The 22,391-nt window shown below is 47.0% G+C and overlaps 1 protein-coding gene and 1 pseudogene across 2 annotated transcripts in view; one reads left to right on the top strand and one right to left on the bottom strand.

Moving 5' to 3' along the window:
- Positions 1-22,391, top strand: part of S100PBP (S100P binding protein) — a 572,513-nt gene that overhangs the window by 166,637 nt on the left and 383,485 nt on the right. The window lies entirely within an intron of this gene.
- Positions 18,713-19,270, bottom strand: LOC146857760 (non-histone chromosomal protein HMG-17 pseudogene; annotated as a pseudogene).

Here is a 22,391-nt window from a genome sequence, read left to right as displayed (position 1 = left end):
ACCAACGACAACAGCGGGAGTGTCGACGGTCTCATCGTCGACGATAAGCTCGTCTGTGGGTCTTCCGTCGAAGACCTAGTCTACGACTATTTCTTTTCCTTCTCCACCGTCGACGGTACCGCCGCCGACGTCTTCGGAGAAAATCACTATTTCTTTGACGAGAATCACGCCGGACAGGACTTCTCCAAGAAGGGTTACCCCTCTGCCTCCCGCGCTGTTGCTGGAGGAGGAAGACGATTCCGAGGATGAGGATGATTCTTTTGGCTATGCCAATAGGCCCTCACAGCTTTTAGTCAAGTGCCAGGACACTGATTCTGAAGGTGGATATCTTCATGGGCACTCATATCATCACCCTTTTCAACGTCAGGAAGACACTAGACAGGAGATGGTTTCTGTACCTTCTTCCCTCCTGACGGATCTTCAAGACCTGTTGCAGGACTATAGGAGGAGATTCTCCCAGTCACCTCCTCCTTCACTTCCTTTGACGCAGACTGTTTCTGCTCCGCCAGCTCTTTCTGTGTCTTTGCCAAGACCATTGTCCCAGATGGTTTCACAGCCTCAATTAACCAGTCCAGTCATACCTCCGGTGGTTCCAGAGTTGCAGATCGGTTCCTCGGACGAGGATCAGGGCGATATCACCAGGCCGGACCAGGGTACGGAGTAGGATGATTGATATACCGGACCCAGCTTTTCCAACACCGTATACAGCTGATTCTTCCCCGGCAGATATTGAGGGGTTTCATAAATTGATGGAAAGCGCTTCAAGCAGATTTAAACTTCCCATGCCTTCAGTTCAAACTGAATGTTTTCTTTATGATTTCGAAGAACCTTATAGGAAGACGCTCCGTTCCATTTTTATTGTCATCCATGTCTAGGATGAAGGTCTTAAGGCAATGAAGAATCCGACTACTGTCATTGCAGTCTTGTCGCATCTGGAGAAAAAATACAAGGCCCCTGAAGACAGTCCAGCATCCTTAACAGGTCAACCGAAGCCAGATTAATTGATATCTCAGGCGGCTCTGAAAAAATCACGTAATCCATCTGTGCCTCTTACTGCTCCTCCGGGTAAGGAAGGCAGACGCCTAGATAATGTTGGGAAAAGATTTTCCTCGATGGCAAGTCTTTTGATTAGAGCGGCGAATGCGTTGGCAATACTTGGCAGATATGATCGTCAGATGTGGTGTGACCTCTCACCATATCTAGACCAGCTGCCTCAGGAAACCAAATTGGAAGCAAAGAAATTCTTGCAGGAGGGAGAGGTCACATCAGCTGAGATTATTGACTGCGCAATGGACATTGCCGCAATGGACATTGCCACAACGGCATTCCGTTCGCTTGCAGGCGCAGCTGTTCTTCGTCGCCAAGGCTGGCTGAGAGCGACATGGTTCCGGCCGGAGGTCCAGAACAAAATCCTGGACCTTCCGTTTGATGGGGAGGCATTATTCGGTAAACCTATTGATGATGCCCTCAAACATCAAAAAGGATACGGAGACAGCTAGATCCTTAGAAAGCCTACAATATCGGAAGGTTCCTTTCCGTGGAGCTAGAGGAAGGAGTACTACGACTTACAGGGGTTCATACCAGCAGCAACGGTATCCTTATTATAATTTAGTGCCTCGGTCTTATCGTCCATCTTACTATCAAAGACCAGGCCAGACCTCTTCTTTCTCTAGGTCTAACTCTAGAGGGAAACCGAATCGCCAGGGGGTGACACCTCTAAGCGACAATAGTGGCGTACCTGCTCTACCTGCTGCACCCCACTCCACGACATCTGGTGGGGGGCAGAGTATCTCAATACCTCCACAACTGCCGGCGGATTACATCAGACCGTTGGGTACTCAACGTCATTCAATGTGGCCATACGCTGGAATTTGTACATCTTCCACCTTCCAAGCCCCATGCTGCCATGCCTTCGAAACATCTGCGGCTCGAAGTTCATCAGATGCTCCTCAAAGGGGCTGTAGAGCCGGTCCCTTTTTCTCAGAAGGGAGAGGGTTTCTGCTCTCAGATTTTTTTCTGATCAAGAAGACACCGGAGAAGTGGCGCCTCATTTTAGATCTCAGGGAGCTAAACACCGATCTCATAAAACCATCCTTTCGGATGGTGTCACTCCAGGACATTTCAAGTCTACTCAACCCTGGAGTTTTTATGGCCACTCTCGATCTCGAGGATGCCTATTTTCACATACCCATTCATCCAGCCCACAGGAGGTTTCTACGGTTTACAGTGGGCAAGAGCCACTTTCAGTTCAAGGTTCTACCTCTTGGACTTCGGTCTGCTCCGAGGATCTTTACAAAGGTGCTAGCGCGGGTGGCAGCCTTCCTCAGGAAGCAGCATTTTCAAATCTTTCCCTACCTGGACGATTGGTTGCTGAAGGCCCCGTCCAGACAGACAGCGGATGAAACAGTCGACGCATGTACGCGTCTGTTCAGCAATCTGGGCCTGATTCTCAACAGGCAGAAGTAATCTGTCCGTCCAAGGAAGCACGATTCCTAGGAGCCATTCTGGACACGTGTCAACAATGCTTCTCCATCCCTCGAAAGGCAAGAGAAACTGATGTCCATGGCTCAGCTGTTAAGAAGAAAGTATCTCTGTTCGCCATTGCAAATCCCTGCTAGGAACAATTTCCTCTTGCATTCCTTAAATACCTCACTGCAGGTTACGGATGCTCTACCTACAATGGCGACAAGTGGATGGATCCTTCGATGACCAGGTGCTATTCACTCCAGCTATGAAAAAGGCCGCCTTGTGGTGGACGAAGGAGCAGAATATATCCCAAGGTCTATCCTTCGTAATCGATCCAGGTCCTCCGGTTGTGACTACAGATGCCTCGCTGGAAGGCTGGGGCGCGGTGGTACAGGATTTACATCTAAGCGGCCATTGGTTGCCACAGCACCGCCTTCTTCATATCAATCTCCTGGAACTCAGGGCGATTTCGTCTGGCTGTACGGGCTTTTCTTCCACGGCTGCAGGGATCGACTTTTCTCGTCCGCACGGACAAAACCACAGCCATGCACTACATAAAGAATGGGGTACCAGATCTCTTCCGTTGTCACAGGAAGCCCAGAGGACTTGGAAGTGGGCTATCCTTCACAGGATATCTCTGAAGGCAGAACATCTTCCAGGAATACTAAACGAAAAGGCGCACATGCTCAGCAGGCTGTCGTCAGTCAGCCACGAATGGGAACTGAACCAGACTGTCTTGCAGGAAATTTTTCACCGGTGGGGCAGACCTTCAGTAGACCTCTTTGCCACCCCGGAGAACAAAAAATGACAGTTTTACGCCAGCAAGCTAGACCATCACAGATCGCTGGGAAATGCGCTTTCGATAGCCTGGTCAGGCGCATTTGTTTATGCTTTCCCCCCCCCCCCATTCCGTTGATACCCAGAGTACTCTGGAAGATCAAAACGGAACCGTGCAAGATGGTCTTAATAGCTCCAGCTTGGTCGAGGCAGTTCTGGTTCACGGAACTTCATCTCCTCTCCCTGGTCCCTCTACGACTGCTATGGATGGTCCCAGACCTTCTCACGATGTCCCAGGGCCAGATCTGGCATCCAGACCATCGCTCCTTACACCTAACAGCATGGCTTCTGAGCAGCGAGAGTTTATTGGGCTAGATTTCTCGGAGGAGATTGAGGTGCTCTCTCAGGCCAGAGCTCCTTCTACTAATAAGACATACCATTTAAAATGGAAGAGATTCTGCATCTGGTGTCAGCAGGAGGGTTTTGACCCTTTTCCAGCTCAACCTCACCAATATTTCATGTCTTTGGCTAAAGCGGGCTGGCTCATTCATCCATAAAGGTTCATTTGGTGGCAGTTTCTCGCTATAGACGCACTGCATATGGACCTTCTCTTTGGTCAGCCAGGATTGTCAAGCAGTTCCTCAAAGTCCGCTTTAGAGTCTTTCCTCCAGTGAAGGCTCTGCCTCCTATGTGGCATTTGAATTTGGTTCTCACCCAGCTGATGAAGCACCCCTTTGAGCCGATTCATCGAGCAGATTTGAAATTCCTTTCTTGGAAGGTGGCGCTTCTCCTAGCTCTCACTTCTGCAAGAAGAATGGGTGAATTACAGGCTCTGACAATCCAGGAACCCTTTCTACAATTCAAGAAAAATACAGTGATCCTAAGGACTAACCCAAGGTTCATACCTAAGGTGCCCTCGGACTTTCATTTAAATGACTTGGTGATCCTTAAGGCTTTCTTTCCTCAACCCTCTATGCCGGCAGAAAGAGCACTCCACTCTCTGGATGTGCAGAGATGTTTGAATTTCTATCTGGACCGTACTAAGGAATTCCGAAAATCTTCTCAACTGTTTGTTTCGTTTAGCGCTCCCCGCAAGGGTTTGCCCCTGTCCAAGCAGGGGATTGCTCGGTGGGTGGCCAGTGCCATAAGTTTTTGTTATTTAGCAGCGGGCAAACCCCTGGAGGGTAGAGTCCGAGCACATTCTACAAGGTCCATGGCTTCCTCTTCGGCCCTCTTTGCTGGGGTCCAGATCAAAGATATCTGCAGGGCTGCAACTTGGAGCAGCTTGCACACCTTCAGAAGACATTACTGCCTGGAGGCCTCGACACAGGAAGACACGGCTGTAGGCCAGGCAGTCCTGAGGAACCTCTTCCATTGAGTGGTGAGCTTTCCTTTCTTCCCTCCTTTCTTTCTTGTTATTGGCACATTTTGGTTTTGGAATTGTATGTATATTTACTTTTATTCTTAAATGTTATTGCACTGTTTTTTAATGCGAGGAGAGAGCAAAATGTGCTTCTGACTGCCAGCTAGTCTTATACAAGCTATGTGATTCTATGAGAGTTCCAATACTGGAGTAAGAAAACAAGTTACTTACCTGTAACTTTGGTTCTCCAGTATTGGTAACTTTCATAGATTCCCATGCGCCCACCCTCCTCCCCTGGGAAAGCTCAGCCTTCAGCATGTTTTGTTATACTGTTACACAACGGCTACGAAAATCTAAGGCTCTGAAGTTCTCTCAGGAAGTTTCTGTGGGGTGAGGCTATTCTGATTGGTTGTTGCATTATTTTGGTTTCTTTTACAAAAAGAGGTGGATATGCTACAAAATGTGATGAGGCCTAGGCCTTTTCTTTTTTTTGTACCTTCTGCTATGTTTCATATTTATCGAGACTCCTATTCCGACGACAGGGAATGATACAATCTATGGGAATTTGTTTTTGCATTTGTCACCCGAGTGGGAAGGGTATGCCCAGACGTGGGTCCCGTGCTCTCCATGCCACTGGAATCAAGCTATCCTGGCTGAAGAGGGGTGAAACCCTGAAACCGCTCCTAGGAGGCTTGTTTCCAGTCCAGGGAGCACCTGGCTTGGCAGTTTGGGCTGGACTGTTCCCATGAGGCACAGGTTCAAGACTGATTTGCATATGGCTGGGTTCAAACTGGAACGGCATGGTGAGCAAAAAAACGATGGATTTAGGCCCAGATCTCTGTACTGGGGGGGAATGTATGACATTGTTCTGCATTCTGTCCATCAACTGTTGTTTTTGCAATCTATGAAAGTTACCAATACTGGAGAACCAAAGTTACAGGTAAGTAACTTGTTTTCATCCCCATGGGTCAGCTTAGTGGGCCCTGAGAGTGTGGCTATAGGGATCCAACTAGGTTCAAGAAGGCATAGAACGGTAATCCATGTTCTATCGCCCCAAGCAGGGAAGCCCATCAAGGTATGGTTTGGTCTATCCTGGCTTTAGGCTGGATGGGGGTTGTGTTGGAGATGGCCCGTTTTACAGGTTTATCCCTAAACCTTTAGCTTCTTCCTATTTTTTCCGGACCTGCTGTTCTTGGTTTTAGATCTCCGGACACTTTCGCTGCTGATCAGTGCTAAAGAGCATATGCTCTGTGTAAATTGTGTTATGGATTGTTGTTTCCATGATTGGCATATTTGATTTACTTGGCTGTCCCTAGGAAAGTGCACTGAGTGTGCCAGGGCCTGTAAATCAAATGCTACTAGTGGGCCTGCAGCACTGGTTGTGCCACCCACATGAGTAGCCCTGAAAAGGTAATTCAGACCTGCCACTGCAGAGTCTGCGCGCAGTTTGCAACTACCATGTCGACTTGGCAAGTGTACCCACTTGCCAGTCCCTAACCTTCCCTTTTCTTACATGTCAGTCACCCCCTAAGGTAGGCCCAAGGTACTCCTGTGGACAGGGTGCAGTGTATGTGAAAGGTAGAACATGCCCTAGTGTGGGTGGCATATCCTGATAGTGAATTACTGCCAATTTCGTTTTTCACTATTGCAAGCCTACCTGTTCCCATAGGACAGAATGGGGAGTTTGTTAATAACCTCTTACAAACGTAACTCACAATCTAAAGATGCATCTTTTAGTGAAGGTGATTTTTACATTCTGTTTGAAAATACCACTTTTAGAAAGTAGGTATTTTCTCGCTCAGCCATTCCGGGAGCCTCTGCTGGGTTTGTGGATTGACTGTATGGCTATGGATGACAGGGGCTGGGGAGGAGCAGTGGCTCCAGAGAGTCTGGATGAGTCAGGGCTGGGCTGAATAGACCTGGGCTACATTCAGAGTAGTGGGAGGAGTTTTCATTAGCACCTGAATAGGCCTGGTCTGCATTTAGAATGGTGGGAGGAGATTTACTTTGCACCTGAATAGGCCCTGTCTGCCTTGGACAATGCTGTTTCCGCCTCTTGCTGGTAAGCTGCACCAGAGAAGACAGAACTGGTTCTGGCTGGGCACAGATCCTCTCTGCCTGAGAGGACAAAGGATTTTGGGCTGTAAAAAGTGGGGCCAAACTCCTGAACCTTTTGGACCAAGAAGACTGACAAGAAGAGGAACTAGAAAAGCTGTGAGGAGGGACTATTAGGAGTGTAACTCCCTTATCCTCAATAGACGAAAGGGTCCCTACTTGGACAAGGTGTAAACCATTGCCAACTAGAGAACCCCCATTTCTAACAGATATCAGTTAGTTTGTGGGGGTCCCAAAGCAAAGGAAGTGTCCGGAGGATTTAGTGACCCTAGAAGTGAGCGCACTTCTGGAAAAAGGAGCAATAGAGCGGGCAGTACAGGTTCCAGGAAGTTTTGTAAGCAACATTTGTTTGATCGAGAAGAAAGACAAAGGGATATGAGGCCAGTTCTAAATCTAAGGGGGTTGAGCATTTAGGTGTGTTAAAATCATTTAATCTTGGAAGGCATTCATATGTTAAGGGACTTACTGAGGAAAGTAGACTGGATGATGAGGTTGGACTTAAAGGATGCGTATTTGACGATTCCGGTGTATGTGAAACACAGATAATCTCCAATTTAGGTGGAATAGCAGTCGGTGGAGATTCAAGAGTCTGCTTTTCAGACTGACGTCGGCACCATGGTGCTTTACAAAAGTGATGAGGCCGGTCGTGGCATGGTTGAGGTCCAGGGATATGCGTCTGTGTATCTGGACAATATTTTAATTCTAGCAGAGGAGGAGGATATGACATTGGAACAGACATAGTTGTCTGTGAAAATTCTCGAAGACTTGGGTTTTGTTGTAAATAGAGACTGATCTTGTATGAAGCTGGTCCAGGAGATGATGTTTTTAGGTTTCCAGATACAGACCTTGGACTATGTGTTAAAGTTGCCTGTGGAGAAAGTGAAGAGGGCTGTCCAGAGGTTGAAGGCATATCATTTGAGAACGGGGCGAAGTACTCCCAGAAAGTGAGAATAAATCCAGAGACTTTTGAGGAGTTGGACTGGTGGCTGGTGGCCTATGAATATGGACGCTTGGAAAGGGAAGAGCAATATTTGGAGGGGTTCCAGAGGTGATAATAGAATCAGACACAAGTCTATATGGTTGAGGAGCGGAATGTGGAGCATTGACAACTGGGGGACAGTGGTCAAGAGAGGAGAAGAGGATGCATATCAATTGTTTGGAGCTCCTAGCAGGATCCTTTGCACTATAGAGTTTTGTGAAGGATCAGATAAAGTGTTGTGTACTGTTGAAAATGAACAATGTGTCAGCGGTAAGTTATGTCAAGAGGTTGGGAGGACTGCAATAATGAGGTCTATCGGAGATGGCAAAAGAGTTTAGGATGTTTTGTCTGGGTAGGGGGATTATGGTGCAGGCACAACATATTCCAGGAAACCGCAATCTAGAAGCGAACTCAAATTCAAGGTTCCTGAAGGATGCAAGCGATTGGAGGCTCGACAGGGAGGTATTCAAGAGAATAGAGGAAAGGTGGGGACCACTGGAGGTAGACTTGTTTGCAGACAGGCTGAATGCTCAGTTGAGAAGGTTTTACAGTTGGAGACGGGACCCAGAAGCGATTGGAATAGATGCTTTCCTACAGGATTGGTGGGAGGAAGGATGTATGCCTTTCCTCCTTTTCTCTATGATATAATGGTTAATAATGAAGTGTTAGTCACTACATTTTGGCAATCTCGGGTGTGGTTCCCACATGTAATGAATCTCATTACGGATGATCCAATTCTTTTACCAAACTTTCCACAGATTCTGAAGGATGCCAGGGGGAGTGTCACAAGATAGTAATAGCAGGTCAACTCAGGCTGATACGTTGGTTGATTTCAAGAATATGGCAGCTGTCTGGATTATCAGAGGAGGCTTCAGAACTTATCAAGGTGTCCTGTGTCCCAGGTACTACTAAGGCATACAGGCCGGTTTGGAGAAAGCGGTGTGGTTGGTGTGCTGAGAGGAACGTGGGTCCCGTCTCTGCTTCTGTAGTTGAAGTGGTAAATTATTTGTTCAGTTGAGGTCTGGTTTATAATACAGTGAATTTAAGTAGGTTGGCTATGTCAGCAGGGTATGAGTTGGTAGACAGAGTTTCAGTTGCTCAGCATGCTTTAGTTAAGAGTTATTAAAAGTATAGTTATAGAAGTACTCCCTAGAGCAAAATATATTTTTATGGGCTGTTACTAGGGTTCTCAAGAGGATAGAGAGTTGGGGAGCGAATGGTGATTTGTCATTGAAGTTTTTATATTGGGAGATGGCTATGTTGCTATGTCTGGTTTCTTTAAGAAGAGTGTCTGATATTAGAGCACTGGTGGTAACTTGCAGAAGTTATCAACCTGAGGGTGTGTGTTTCGAGTTGCATAAGAGGACTAAGACCATGTTAAAGACAATTGTTTACCCAAACATGGAAGGGCATGCCAATTTGTGTGTATATTGTCTGAAGGAGTATGAAAGAAGAACTGGAGGTTTGAGGGCAAAAGAATATTCACAACTTTATTTCTTTTAGGGAACTTTTAGACTGGTGCCAACTTTACCTGGATGGGTGGTTAAGGAGGTGATGACAATTGCTGGAATTGGTATGTGTATTTGGCGTACATTCAGCTAGATGGGCTATGTGAGAAGTTGGCCTGATATATGATGTCACTAATTCTAGTGTACACCTTGTATCAGTCCAAACAACCCTAATGGTGATTGGTTGTAAAGTCAACCTTATAGACCAGCTATCCTAGTGGTAGCATGGACAAGAGCAGTCTTAGGCTAAACTCTGAATGGCATGTGAAGCCAGCTGTTATACCATATGTAATCCCTTGAATACCAAATGAAAGGACACCACAACAGATGTATATAAAAATAGAATGTATTTAAGTTAGGCAAACCCTCAGCACTCTTTATGAGATTCGAGGTAAGTACAACACAGTCTTATTTAAGCATACATTAAGTCACACAGGTAGGTAATACAGTTAGGCCCTAGGGGCCACGCAAACCATATACTAAGTAAGTGGTATAAGGACCACTGTCACGAACACAGGATAGGCCTAGGCCTAGGGAATCGCTGGGGCTACACTATACTACCAAAGGTTAGGAAGTGGGAGGCCCACGGGATTCAGGTGCAGAGTGGAAACACTCGCGCGTAATGCGTAAAAGTCGATAGAATTACTAGCAGTTAGAAATTAACAGTTTTAGGACACTTCTGGTATAGCTAGAAAGTCGAGACTCGGAAACTAGACCCTAGGATAGTCAATACCCTTGTGAGCACCGAAGTACCCAAGTTACCTAGCCCACGGGCTGCGGGTGCATAGGTGTGAACTTGCGTCAGGTTTCGTCGTGGACTTCTATGGATGCCTGAAGGAAAGTTGCTGACAGGCAGTCAGTGAAGAGTGTCCGGTGGATCCCAAGGTGGGGATCAAGAAGGAAGGAACCTGCAAGCAGAAGGGACAGAGTCTAGGTCACCAGCCAGGAGCCGGGAAGGAACCAGGCGATGTCGTGAAGATGCTGGTGAAGAGGTGAAGCTTGTCGCAGCCACGGGTACCAGGAGACGTCGAGGACGACCAGGAGGTGAGCTGTCCCACGAAGGCTCTTTCTGTCGGCGGTGTCGAAGTCGAGTCAGGACCCAACAAGCCTTGTCAAGCGGAACCCACGTAGGATGGAGGACTTGCTTCTGGTGCAGACCAGGAAGGTCTGGGGTGCTTCTCTTTCACAGAGGAGCGGGTGCCAGTCTGGAGGAGCCGGACCAGCAAGATGAAAACAAAGGTTCGTCGTCGCAGAGGCTACTAGCCAGCGGGCCAGCAACCGGACAACACGTCGAGCAACACAGGTGCAGAAGGGCCCCACGCAGAACACGTGAAGTGTGGGGAGCTGATCATCTTTGCAGATGGTGCTCGGGAATGGGGCTTCTCAATTCCCCAAGCACAGCCTCGAGGAAGCCTCAGAAGTCGTGCTAGTCAGTTACTAGCCACTTTTCCCAAGTCGCCTGTCCCACGTCTCCTCCACGGGTCTCAGCTTCGCTGGAGATGTGGATCTGGTTCAGAGGTGTCTGGAAGTCTCGGCGCTGGTCAGTCTCTGCAGTCGTCCCTCGTAGGATTCAGTTGCAAAGCAAGCAGCGGTCGCTGGATGGTGCCTGGTTGCCCAGGGTGGTCACTCCTTGGCCACAAGGGAGATTTCTTCAGTCTTCTTCCTGAGGTCGAATGTCGAAGGTCCAGAGTTTCTGTTCAAGTTGCAGATTCGGGTTAATCTAATCTAGCAGGGCCCAACTAGCTACTAATATACTGGGCTAGTGGGCTGGGCTACCTGCAATGTCCCTCCTATGGGTGGGACCAGGAAGGGGAGTGGCTACACCCCCTTTCCTTTGTCCAGTTTCGCGCCAGAGCTGGAGTGCCCCAGCACCGGTTTGAACTGGACTATGCATGGAGCACCTTGTGTGCCCCAGGCATGTCTCATTCCTTTCAGCCCTCCCTGCCCCAATACAGTAGAGTCTGTCTGGGGAGGTGCTAGCACCTCCCCAAGCAGGAAACCTATTGTCCAGGCCTCCCTGGCTGGGAGGGCTCCCAGCAGCAGGAGGTCAGACTCTTGTCTGGGCAGCAGCATCCATTTTGTGATGCTGAGGCTTTGGTGAGAGTTAAACAGCAAAGTAGGATTTTAACATGTCTCTCCCTCTAGAAGGGAGGAATAATATCCTCATCACCAGAAATGGTATGGGGGGTATTATTCCAAAGTGTTAGACACCTTACACGACATGTTTTGATAAAGCCAAACCATAGTTACCATAACCGTTTAAGATTATAAGGCACTTTAAGAGTATATGGTAGGCTATATCATAGAACAGCTATAAGGACATGGTTCCGAAAGCTGCAGACAGGCTCAGCTCATGCTAGAGCACCATCTCACATGTTACCGAGCACTCTGCCTCCAGGATTGTTAAGGCCTGCCATAGGAGTGGCTGATAGGTACACATGTGTCTATATAAGGGTAGATATAGGTATACTATATCTAAGCAAGGGGTGATTACACGACCTTGCCCCAGCTGAGTGATCAGCCAGTTGTCTGATTGGAAAGCCAAACCAGGGGTGGCATAATACATGTTGCAGCCCCTGGGAGGCCTCGGGTACACCTATGCCCTCGGTACCTAGGGTACACTGTACAGGATCCAATAAGGTGATCCTTACCAATTGGGTATGTGCCTAGGGTACATGGAGTCCATTTTAAAGAGAGAGCAGACAGCCTGGGACCCTGAATGGCAGGATCTCAGGCCAACTAAGTCGAAAAACCAGCTAAACACTAGGCAAAAAGTTGGGGGTAACCATAGTCCGATATCCACCTTCCTACAGGCTATGACTAGTAAGGCTTTTTTGATGGGTTCCAGTTTGAGTGGTATTATGAAAGCTGCAGATTGGTCTAATGATTGCACAGAGTTTTGTATGAACTTTGAACATGCATAATATTGGCCTCTGGTCCTTGCCTTAAAATTCAGATTTTCCACAGTTTTAATGGGAAGAAAAGCATGAATGACTTTATTAAATGGACGTAGGCTAATATTATCCCTCCCATATATGCCCAGCCCTTCTGATGATTTTTTTTTTTAAATCTTTTATTTTTAATGAAAGTAAGTCAAAAATATGAAGATGGATGTCAAGGAGAAATAACGAGGCTTCGTTCAAGTTTTCTATGGTCGTGTTGCAGGAAATGGACTTTGGATACAATTTGCAGCTAAAAGAAATAGAACATGCTTATAATCTCAGAACACGCAGCCAGCCACCTTCCTAAGTGTTCTAGAGTATTGTTAGTGTTCTAATGTTATGTCTTGTTGCTGCTGTGTATGAACCAATAAAAGATAATGCCTAATATTAGTCTCCGTACCTTCAATGAAATCATGATTTTCTTCCCATTAAAACTGTGGAAATTCTGCATTAAATCGTGAAGAGCAAGATTTCAAATTGGGTACTATCTTTATAAAGTGAAAACATGAAAATTGAAAAGTGCCATGTTACAATAGCTTTATCAAAAACATGTGGCAAAAAGACATTTGGCATTTTTGCCATGTTTATCTTTTATGAAGTTATAACAAAATGTAAAAATACTCTTAATCCTAATTTACCGTGTTATAAAAAGATCTAATCTCTCAGTCTAAAATAATTTTGGATTGACGTATGACATTTAGCATACAAAGCGTCATATTGTTGTACCCTACAAAACCTTTTTAAGCTAGTCTGCAAAGGAGGCAATTAATTTAGTCTTCCATTTCTGTAATAGTAATGACTGTGTAACTAGCATTGCGATAAAAATATATATTTTTAATCTGTTTACGATATCCTGTGTTCAATAGTACCCAAACAATGGTATCGTTAGGGTCCCGGAATTTGAATAAGTAGTTGGCTTTCAAAATATTCAAATATAAAGTTCCAAAAGTCTAGAACAGCGCCAAATAATGTATGAACAATTTGCCATTTCTGTGGCGTTACACCTAAATTCATTTGAAGAGGTCTCGGTGTTAATATTAGGTGGAATACAAAGATCAATCATGTCTAATACAATTGTATTTTTTATAAACATTGGCACCTCTTAAAACTGAAAACTGGAACTGCTTGACTTTGTGCCAGACTTTCCAGCTGTAGCACTGTATATCTTCCTGCTCTTTCCATTTGTTGGAGATTATCTGGAATGTGTCTACCGCATTAATACTAGTCAATTATGTCTTCTAGTTTTCCTTATTGCTGAATTTTCAATCAGTTTGTTACTAATTCCTCATAAATCAAAGCTGAGAGAGATCTACTTGGAATGTGATAAATGACGATATTTGACCACTGGAACTGGTTTACACTTATTCAAATTTTTATCTCTAATTCTTCTCAGGTTTTCCACTTATCCCTGGTCAAAAAAAGCAGTTAATTTAGAGAATCGTTTTATTTCCATCTAGCTGTTATTGCTTTATCAGTAGTTCCATAGTTTTGTATTTCCAAATCCTCAAGAAGCGTTGCCTCAATCATAACCGGAACAGAGAACCTTTTGTAAAATTGAGTTCTCATCAGGAACCATTGTAATACCATGTAACACACTTGTTTAGAATTATTTTTTTGAGAACCAATTTTTATTGAATTTTGTGTCGCATACCATTAAATGAAGTAGGATTTGACCAATGGATAGGCAAGGCATGACAACAGTCACAGGTGTAATAGATAACACTGCACCATCACATTGATAAACCTACAAGTACACCCTTTCCCTCATATAAGTTCATGCTTCTTTTTCGGACAGCCCTTCGCCCCGAAAATAGTTTTACTGCTGCGTGCACAAGTCCACCACCGCACGCCAACCGCTCCCAGTCAGTGGTTGTTGTTGTGTCCAGACTCTGGCCACATCCCATTTGAAAATCAAACCAGAGGACCCTGGAAAGGCTCCCTCAGCCCTAGGGCCCCCCACTTCCTCCATCTAGAGGTCGGTCTAGGACCTCGGATATGTGACCCACCTCCTCCCAAAAGGGTCTTAATACCGGTCATGCCCAAGCAATATGAAAAAAATAAGCTGCTGGCAGTGTGCAGCGCATGCATCTCGATCGCGCAACAGATCGCATAGATTGAATGCTCCTCAGAGTGAGGTATGTCGCATGCACATAAAGGAACTGCACCGTGGGCAGCTACATAGATCTCCAGCTCCCTGGGTGCCTTACAAGCCTCCCTCCAATCATCTTTGTCCAGCTCTCCCAACCAGGACACCCATCTCTATCTGGCCCTTTCGAGCTCATCAGGGGCATGGATTATTAAGGAGCGGTATATCACTGAGGTGGCCCCTTTACCCAACCGCTCCAGAAACCGCTTTACCTCCAATGGACTATATTTTGACAGTGACTCACTCAGAAGCTCATGAGTTAGCAAGGCATGGCACATTTGGAGGTACCAATAGAATTGCGAGTTAAACAGGGAATGTCTCCTTCAGAATTGTCCTGCCCCTGTAAACATCTCACAAGTATGAGATCCCAATGCAATCCCATGGCAGAAAGCCGTCCTGCTTTGAATGTTGCCCAAGCCATGTTCCGTGCCATAGAGGGGGTCATCTCAGTGAGGCGACGGTCCCACCCAGTAGGACAGAGGGTAGCCCTCTAACAGGTAAGGGAGACCTGCGTGCACGATGTATTTGGCAAGTGTGCTCTGTTGAGGCCTAGCAAGCCATCTGTACCCAGTGTGAATATTTCAAACCGATAAGCCGGATCATCCCATCAAACCAGTCGTTAATCAGCATCAGGTGCGGAGCCAAGTAGTAAATATCTAGATTTGATAACCTCAGGCCACCATCAAAAGGAGAGTTGTGCAATGTTTCAAACGCTACTTTGTGCTGTCCTCCAGCCCACAAAAAGTTGGTAATTTTAACTGTCAGAGTGAAACCCTTTATAGGAAATGGCATATGGGTAGTTGTCTAACACACACAAATAGCGTGAGAGGCACACCATTTTAAAAAGGGCAATACGCCCCATAGGATTCAACGGCAATGTAGCCCAACGGCTGAGATCTTGATCCAGCCGCTTGTCTAGTCCCTGAAAATTGAGAACCCAGGCCAGATCTGGAAAGGGGGGGGCCTGCTCATCTAAGTATTTAACCCCTTCAGTGCCCATGACGAGCTGGACTCGTCATGGGCTGCGGTGGCGCTGTGCCCATGACGAGTCCAGCTCGTCATGAACTCCGCCCGCTAACGCAAAGCGCGGCACTGGGCGGGGAAAGGGGCGGGCATGCAAGGGGTTAAAAGAGTAAATGGGGATGTCAGGACACCCGTCGGGACACTGGACCCGCCCAAGCATGTTCCCTTTTACCTCCACTAAACAGGATTTACCAACATTACCCTGACGCCCAGATGCCTCCCCGTACAGCCCAAGGAATTTCAGACAGCAGGGGCCGAACTCCCCTGATCTCTAAAACAGGAGCATGTTTTCCCCATAAAGCACCATGTAGTCCTCAAGACCCGCACCTCAACGCCAGCCACGATCTGTGCATCTCATCGTAGCAGCTGCAGCAGAGGCTCTATCACCAACTCAAAAAGTAATGGGGACAGTGGGCACCGCTGGAGCGTACCTCGTCCGATAGGAAATGCAGGCAATAAAACCCCGTTCACCGAGATCTGAGCAGTCTGAGAATGATAGAGAAGCCAAACCAGACGACCAAATCCATCCCCTATGCCAGCTCGACGAAGGACCTCCTCCATAAATGCCCATGACACCGTATCGGCGGCTTTCGTAAAATCCACTAACGAGGGCTCGAGCACCTTCAAGTTCCGATGCCTGGGATAGCGCTACATGGGCCCTCCTGATATAGTGGCGCGTGCTACGGCCCAGCATGAATCCACATTGATCTGGGTGTATTAGATAAAGCAGTGCCCGACCAAGTCGCTCAACCAGTACTTTTGCATAGATCTTGATGTCTGCATTGATCGAAATAGGACAGTAACTAGAGCATTGGTCCTTGAGGAGACCCCCGTTGGGCAGGACGAATATAGTAGCATGATCTAGCTCTGGTGGAAAGGACCACTGTGCCAGTGCGGTGGTATACAAATTCAACAAATGGGGACAGAATATCTCAAGAAAATGTTTATAAAACTCAATAGGGTACCCATCTGGGCCAGCTGTTTTCCCGCATTGTAGTCCTGACACTGCAGCACTCAACACTTCAAGTTTCAATGCTGGTCCAGTTCTCTGGCTAAAGCACTGGGTAAAGTCTGCAAAGGTATGGTAGCTAAAAGGGGTTTAGCAGCCTACGCTGGCAGTGGAAGACACAGAGAGTATAACCCTTGATAGAAGTTGGCAAAGGTTTGGGCAATTGCAGGGAGCTCCTCCTGGGGATGACCCAGAGAGTCCTGAATCACTGTAATCACTCGGTCACCCCCACGGGTAACCAGCCAGTACAACAGTTTGCATGATTTGTAGCTGGAAATAACAGAATCCTTGCATTGTCAAACCGCAGATCAGGATGGGTGCGAGCCTCCTGGAGAACCGCATATTGGTCTTTAAAGTTCAACAGCCGCAGGATCACAGGTCGTGGGGAGGTCCCTGGTGTAGGCCTTGGTAACAAGGAGTGGTGGGCCCACTCAATGACGAAGAAGAGAGACAGTTTGTCATCCACTGCTTGAAACAATCCTCCAATTCCCTGACCAGGCCCCTCTTCTCCAAGGACTCTGGTAGGCCAACAAGTGGTCTGCTTGGACATCTGACTCTTGAGGGTCAGGATTTAATCCTCTGCAGAGGAGATGCGGGTTCCAGCCTTTGTGGTCCTGTCCGCCGCACTGCGCAGGTCCAGGTGCTGCAGGGAGGGATCCATTCGGAGGCCATCTATCTTAGTTTCTACGACGTCTTGGGAGTCGTGGATGGCCTTGAGGACCGCCCTGAAGGGGCGCCTGATCAATTGAGCCCTCTCCCTGCTCATGGGCGGGATCATATATTGGTCCATATTTGGTTGTGACTGTGTCTGCGGTGGTACCTTTCCCTTCTCCATCCTCCGCAGCCAGGATCTGGTGAGGCAGGGAAGCGAGATTCGGGACCTCGTAGAAGTGGACTCAACGCGGCTCCAGGGAAGAGGCACGGGCCCTCAGCCACTAGGGCCTTAGACAACCGGTCCGCAGACAATTGAATGCAGAGAGAAGAAAAAAGGGGATTGGGGGGCATGGAGAGGCAGGAACCAGCTGCGTGCCGATGAGGTGGTGACAGGCAGCCGACCCGACTCAGACCCTCAGTCCAGGCTTCCCCATAGGAGAACCATCCAAGACCCTATGGCAGCAGCTCAGCGACAGTTCTCCGCCCGATTCCACATAATTACTAGGCCTGGGCGGGAAATTCCGTTCCGCTCTCTGAATTTGGGTAATTTTGCGTTCCGCGGAGAATGCGGAATTGCCCAAAATTCTGCTCTCTGCGGCTTCGCGGAATTTTTTGCTTGTTTACATTCTCAAAATGCGTGTTCGCGAGATATTTCCCCCCGAGCACGCAAACCGCGTCCGCGAACAGGAAAAAAGCATCGTGAACAAGCAATTCCGCGTGTTCGCGGAGTTTATGCGTGCTTGCTGAGATTTTTTACCATTTTGCAGAGCTTTGCGTAGCGCGACTACGCAAATTCCGCCCACCCCTAATAATTACCTCAGGCAGCCGGGAAGCCCACAGACGTAGGGCCCAGTCAGGGCGGCTCATTAGGATAGGGGTGAGGAGAGAGAGAGAGAAGCCCCCAGCCCCACACCAATCGGGCATGTCGTGGTCAGACCCCCCGTTGCTCAGCTGGCAGGAGATTGTCTCGCTGTCTGCCTCACTGGCGCCCGCTCTGTATAGCACAGCTCTCCTGGCTTCTGCCAGATAACTCTCCGCCGCTAGTAGTGTCGACCCAAGTTTGGCATACCTGTTGCTTTGCGTCCCCACCGTACTTTCCCCAGTGGACATGCAAACAAATTTACTATAAAACCAATCAAAATAAAATCTTTTTGAACAGGGAAAGATTAGCATGAGGGTGGACACTTCACATTCATGTTGTTCTTAACAACAGTTCACAAGCCTACCCTAAGGAACGTTTAAAGCTGCAGAATTTAGCCAGAGGATAAAATTCATGTTGCCTCTGGGTTACAAACACGTCGTGCCCAACCGCAACTAATGCCTAGTAGACAATGTCACATGTTTTTCTTAAATAGCTGCCCAAGTTATACAGGCGTAAGTCTACAGATAGACGGAGGGGAAAATTGCCAATGGGGCACTGCTGATTAGATCGAATATAGTACTTAACGCCACAAACTAGTCACTCGTAGCAACAGTGTAAATATGCATTCTTGTACCATCCAGATATTTACTTTGAGATCCACTTTTGCTCATCTGGAAAAAAAGGCCCTTTGAACTTGAAGTTCTGTTTTAACAGAAAATGACAGAACATTTAGTCCCTCCCATAAAAAAAGCTGCATGTGCTAACATAGCTTAAAAAAAAAAAGTAAAACAAAGTTGTGCATTTTATAAAACCTGATAAATTGTATTTCAAACTGTACAGTCACCAGAAGTACACAATTATCAAAGTATCACACATTTCTCTTTGCATCTCCAGCTCCTTCAGATTTCTGTGCCTGATCAGATTTAGCATTGCCGTTTTCTGCTGGGTTGTTTGCTTCTTTGCTGTCCTTCCTCTTCTTGCCTTTTGGCTGTTTGTCGGTGTTCTTTAAGGCCGCTTTTTAGGTCTCGCCTGACCCAGCGCATGCGCTGGTCTGGCGAGACTTATTGAGAGGGCCACAAAAAGTGCTACCAGGCCAGCCTAGAGCTACAGTGCATGTGCGCGCGCGCCCCGCTTGACCGCGATTACTTTTACGTTCACGGCCGCTTTGATGTTTGATCACTTTCACGGCCGCTTGGCATAGCCAATAGGTCTCGCTTTTGGGACCTTATAAGTATTTAGTTATGCAACTGTTGCATCGCTAAACAAAAGGTCCCAAAGGCGAGACCTATTGGCTATGCCAATGCTTGTTTAGGTTTGGTTTCTTTTTTTGGTGGGACAGTTTCGCAGACAACCACGTTGATATTCTCTTGGGCTCGTCCTTCACCTTGGACGCCTTCGTATCTCCGTCAGCCTTTCTCTTGGGCATGGTTGCGTACAGTGGATGTGCAGCTGGTCTAGAAGAAACCGCGCTTAAGTTAATGAGGATTGCTGAGAGTAATCGCAGTAATATATTGTTTAAATATAACTTAATGCACTCATCTGAAAAAATGGAGGGTGGAATATTTTATCACTACAAATAACTAACTAATACCTCTATAAAAAGGGCAAATAAAATAGGCGAGAGGTGGTATCCCTATTGCCTTTTTGCACTTTAACTGTACCTGCCCTGAATGTATTTTAAATCAACCTGGCCTTCTGCCCCCTTATATTAATTGTATATGTCCCTTGTAAGCTGGGAGGGAAATCCAAATTATCTCGGTATAAAAAGTGTCTCCTAGGCCAAAATCCTTCTGACATTGTGAAAATGTGTTTTACAGTACAAATATTCAAAACTAATTTGTTTTCTTAGGTAGTTGGTGCCCTACAATGAAACTACTTTGGTCTTTGTGGATTAATTTATCTGCAATCCCATTAAACCTGGTTGCATGTGATTTCATAGACAAAAAAAGGCGTGGAATACCATTACTGGCCAACCATTCCATCTAAATTGTCTAATGGAAATGTTCAGAATGAATGGCATTTAACTTTTCATAGAAACCAAGTAATAGAATGTCTTTTTTGGTTGAAATTCGCTTTTGAATTCTTTTTCTTTCAAAAGTGTAAACCCAGTAGTTGCAGGTCTTACTTTCAGAAAGTTTTGTCGGAGATATTTATTTCAGGGTACATCGTGTAAAAAATATATGAACATGAAATGGTCAAATAATTACTTGGTGCTTTTAATTTGTTGACCCATCACCACCCGTAAACACCATCCATCACTGACCCCTCACAATCTCTAACCACCATCAATCCTGCCCCCTAAAATCCTTCACCACACCCAAACTACACTCATCCCTAAAGAATAAAAGCCTTTTCTACCCCAAAAATCCATAACCCTGGAACCATAAAATCACTTCCTACCCTGGACTCTACCCCTCCTAAACCCTAAAAACCCCTTTCTATGCACAAACCACACCCAAACTCCACCATCTATAAACCCTAAAAAAAATTTTTAAAAAACTCAATGCCCTTAAACACCAGCCATCCGTGACCCATAAGAAGACCTCGTCAGTCTAAACTACTAATCCCTGAACCCTAACACCTTTCTCCAGGTATACTCCAGCCATTCCTAAATCCTTTGAATCCCTCACCACCCTAACTCCATCCCATCCTGAACCCTAAAATACCCTCAACACCCTTACACTCCACCCATCCCTGAAACCTAAAAACACCTCACACCTTTTTTTTGGTTCAAATTATTTTATTTGGTTTTCACATTTCCACACATTGAGTAAATCAATAATATAAATCATTGCATCTTGTAAGTACATTGATCTTTGAGTATTAGTTGGCGAGAAATCACAACAAAAAGAGAAAGAAATGCTCTTGTACATGTTTTCACATTGCGGATACAGCATAATAGTTGCCTGGAGGTTTATCTCATGATCGACCTCAGGTAAGGTGAAAAGACATGCATGAGTCCTCGGCTGAGCACATCAGTGTTTGAGTCAGAGGCCTGCATGTGTCCCCACTGTGTTTCCTTGTGGTTTTCTCGCTGGGTGTTGAGTATTCATGTTTCCAACAAGATGTCGTCAGATTCTAGATCTTCGGTATGGGGAAGAAACCATTAACCGTGGGGGTGAACTGGGGGTTTCCGGTGCGGAGCCACTTGTGGAAGGTAACTGGCTGTGATTGCCTGTGGCACTATATCAGCCTCCTTGGTGGGGACTGAGGAAATCATGTTGCATGCATTCTATTGGGGTCCGTGCCCGACTCGCTATATTGCCTGTCTTATGCGTCCCTGTCTGGGCCTGTGTTCTCGCCTACCTGCCTCTGGGGGGGATACCTGTGTAGACTGCGAGGGGGATGGTGTCATTGAGGATGGTTGTGTTTCGTGAGTAAATAGGTGCATCAGTTGCGCCCACTCTAGGGAAATGGGGTGTTTTCGTGTTCCTCCAACTTCTTCCTCCCGCAGCACCTCCTTCACCGCGCCCCTTTTCTTCATGGCCCCTATCCAAGCTGCCTCTGGGGGCCCTGCCGGGGCCGTCCAGTGCATGGTTATTCCTCTTTTTGCTAAGAGAATGGCTAAGGAAACGAGGCGGTACTGCACCTTCTCGGTTTTCCGCCTGCGGAACACACCGGGGGCACTAGCTTCCCATGAGGCGAGGGTTAGATTGTTCGTTGCATCCTGGAGTGTATAGTGTACCCGGTCCCAGTAGTGGTGAATAATTGGGCAATCCCAGAACATGTGTTTTAAGTCTGCTTCGGGGTTCTGGCATCAGGTGCAGGCGGAGTGTGTGTCTGGGTAGAAGCGTTGGAGGCGCTTTGGGGTGAGGTATGCCCTATGAAGAATGTTGAATTGGATGTTCCTAAAGCATGCATTTCTGGAGACTTTCTTGGGGTTCTCTAGGGCTTTTCCCATTCTTCATCATTGAATACGCGACCTATTTCATCCTCCCACGTATGCCGTAGTGTGTCCAGTGGTCGAAGGGTCAGCTCCCCAACGGCTTTGTAGAGCCAGGTCACTAAGTGTCTGCCCACCCCCATATGGAGTATGGTATGTATTACAGGGTGCGTAGGGGGTTCTCCTGCATGTGTGTTCCAAAAAGGGCAGCTATCGTTTATTAGCTGCCGATGCAGAAGGAACTGCCCTGGAGGAAGGTCGTACAGTTCTGTCAAGCGAGCACATGTCATTAACTGTCCATCTTCATACAGGGATTCCATTTCTGTGATAGAGGAATCGGTCCATACTTGTAAGGCACGGGCAGTATAATATTTATCAGTATGAGGGAATCCTACCAGCGGGAGTAAGGGCGAGTATGGGTGTTTCCCTTTGGACATGCGATGTATGCTGCAAATACAGGAGCGTACTTTTGTCACCTGTAGGGGGTAAGTGCGGAGGGGTTTGGTGCCCGGGAGAAGCAGTCTCCATATGGCTGGGAGGGGGATCCGTCCCTGCTCTGTGATTGTCTCCCTGGTGTATTGTTCTGCTGTCCAGTACAACAACCATTGGAGCTGCGCCGCCAAGATGTATGCTTCAAAGGATGGGGCGCCTAGCCCTCCTCGTG

Source organism: Triturus cristatus, chromosome 3_2 (assembly GCF_964204655.1).
Source record: "Triturus cristatus chromosome 3_2, aTriCri1.1, whole genome shotgun sequence".
In the NCBI taxonomy this organism is placed as follows: domain Eukaryota; kingdom Metazoa; phylum Chordata; class Amphibia; order Caudata; family Salamandridae; genus Triturus; species Triturus cristatus.
This window is presented reverse-complemented; position numbering and strand designations above follow the sequence as displayed.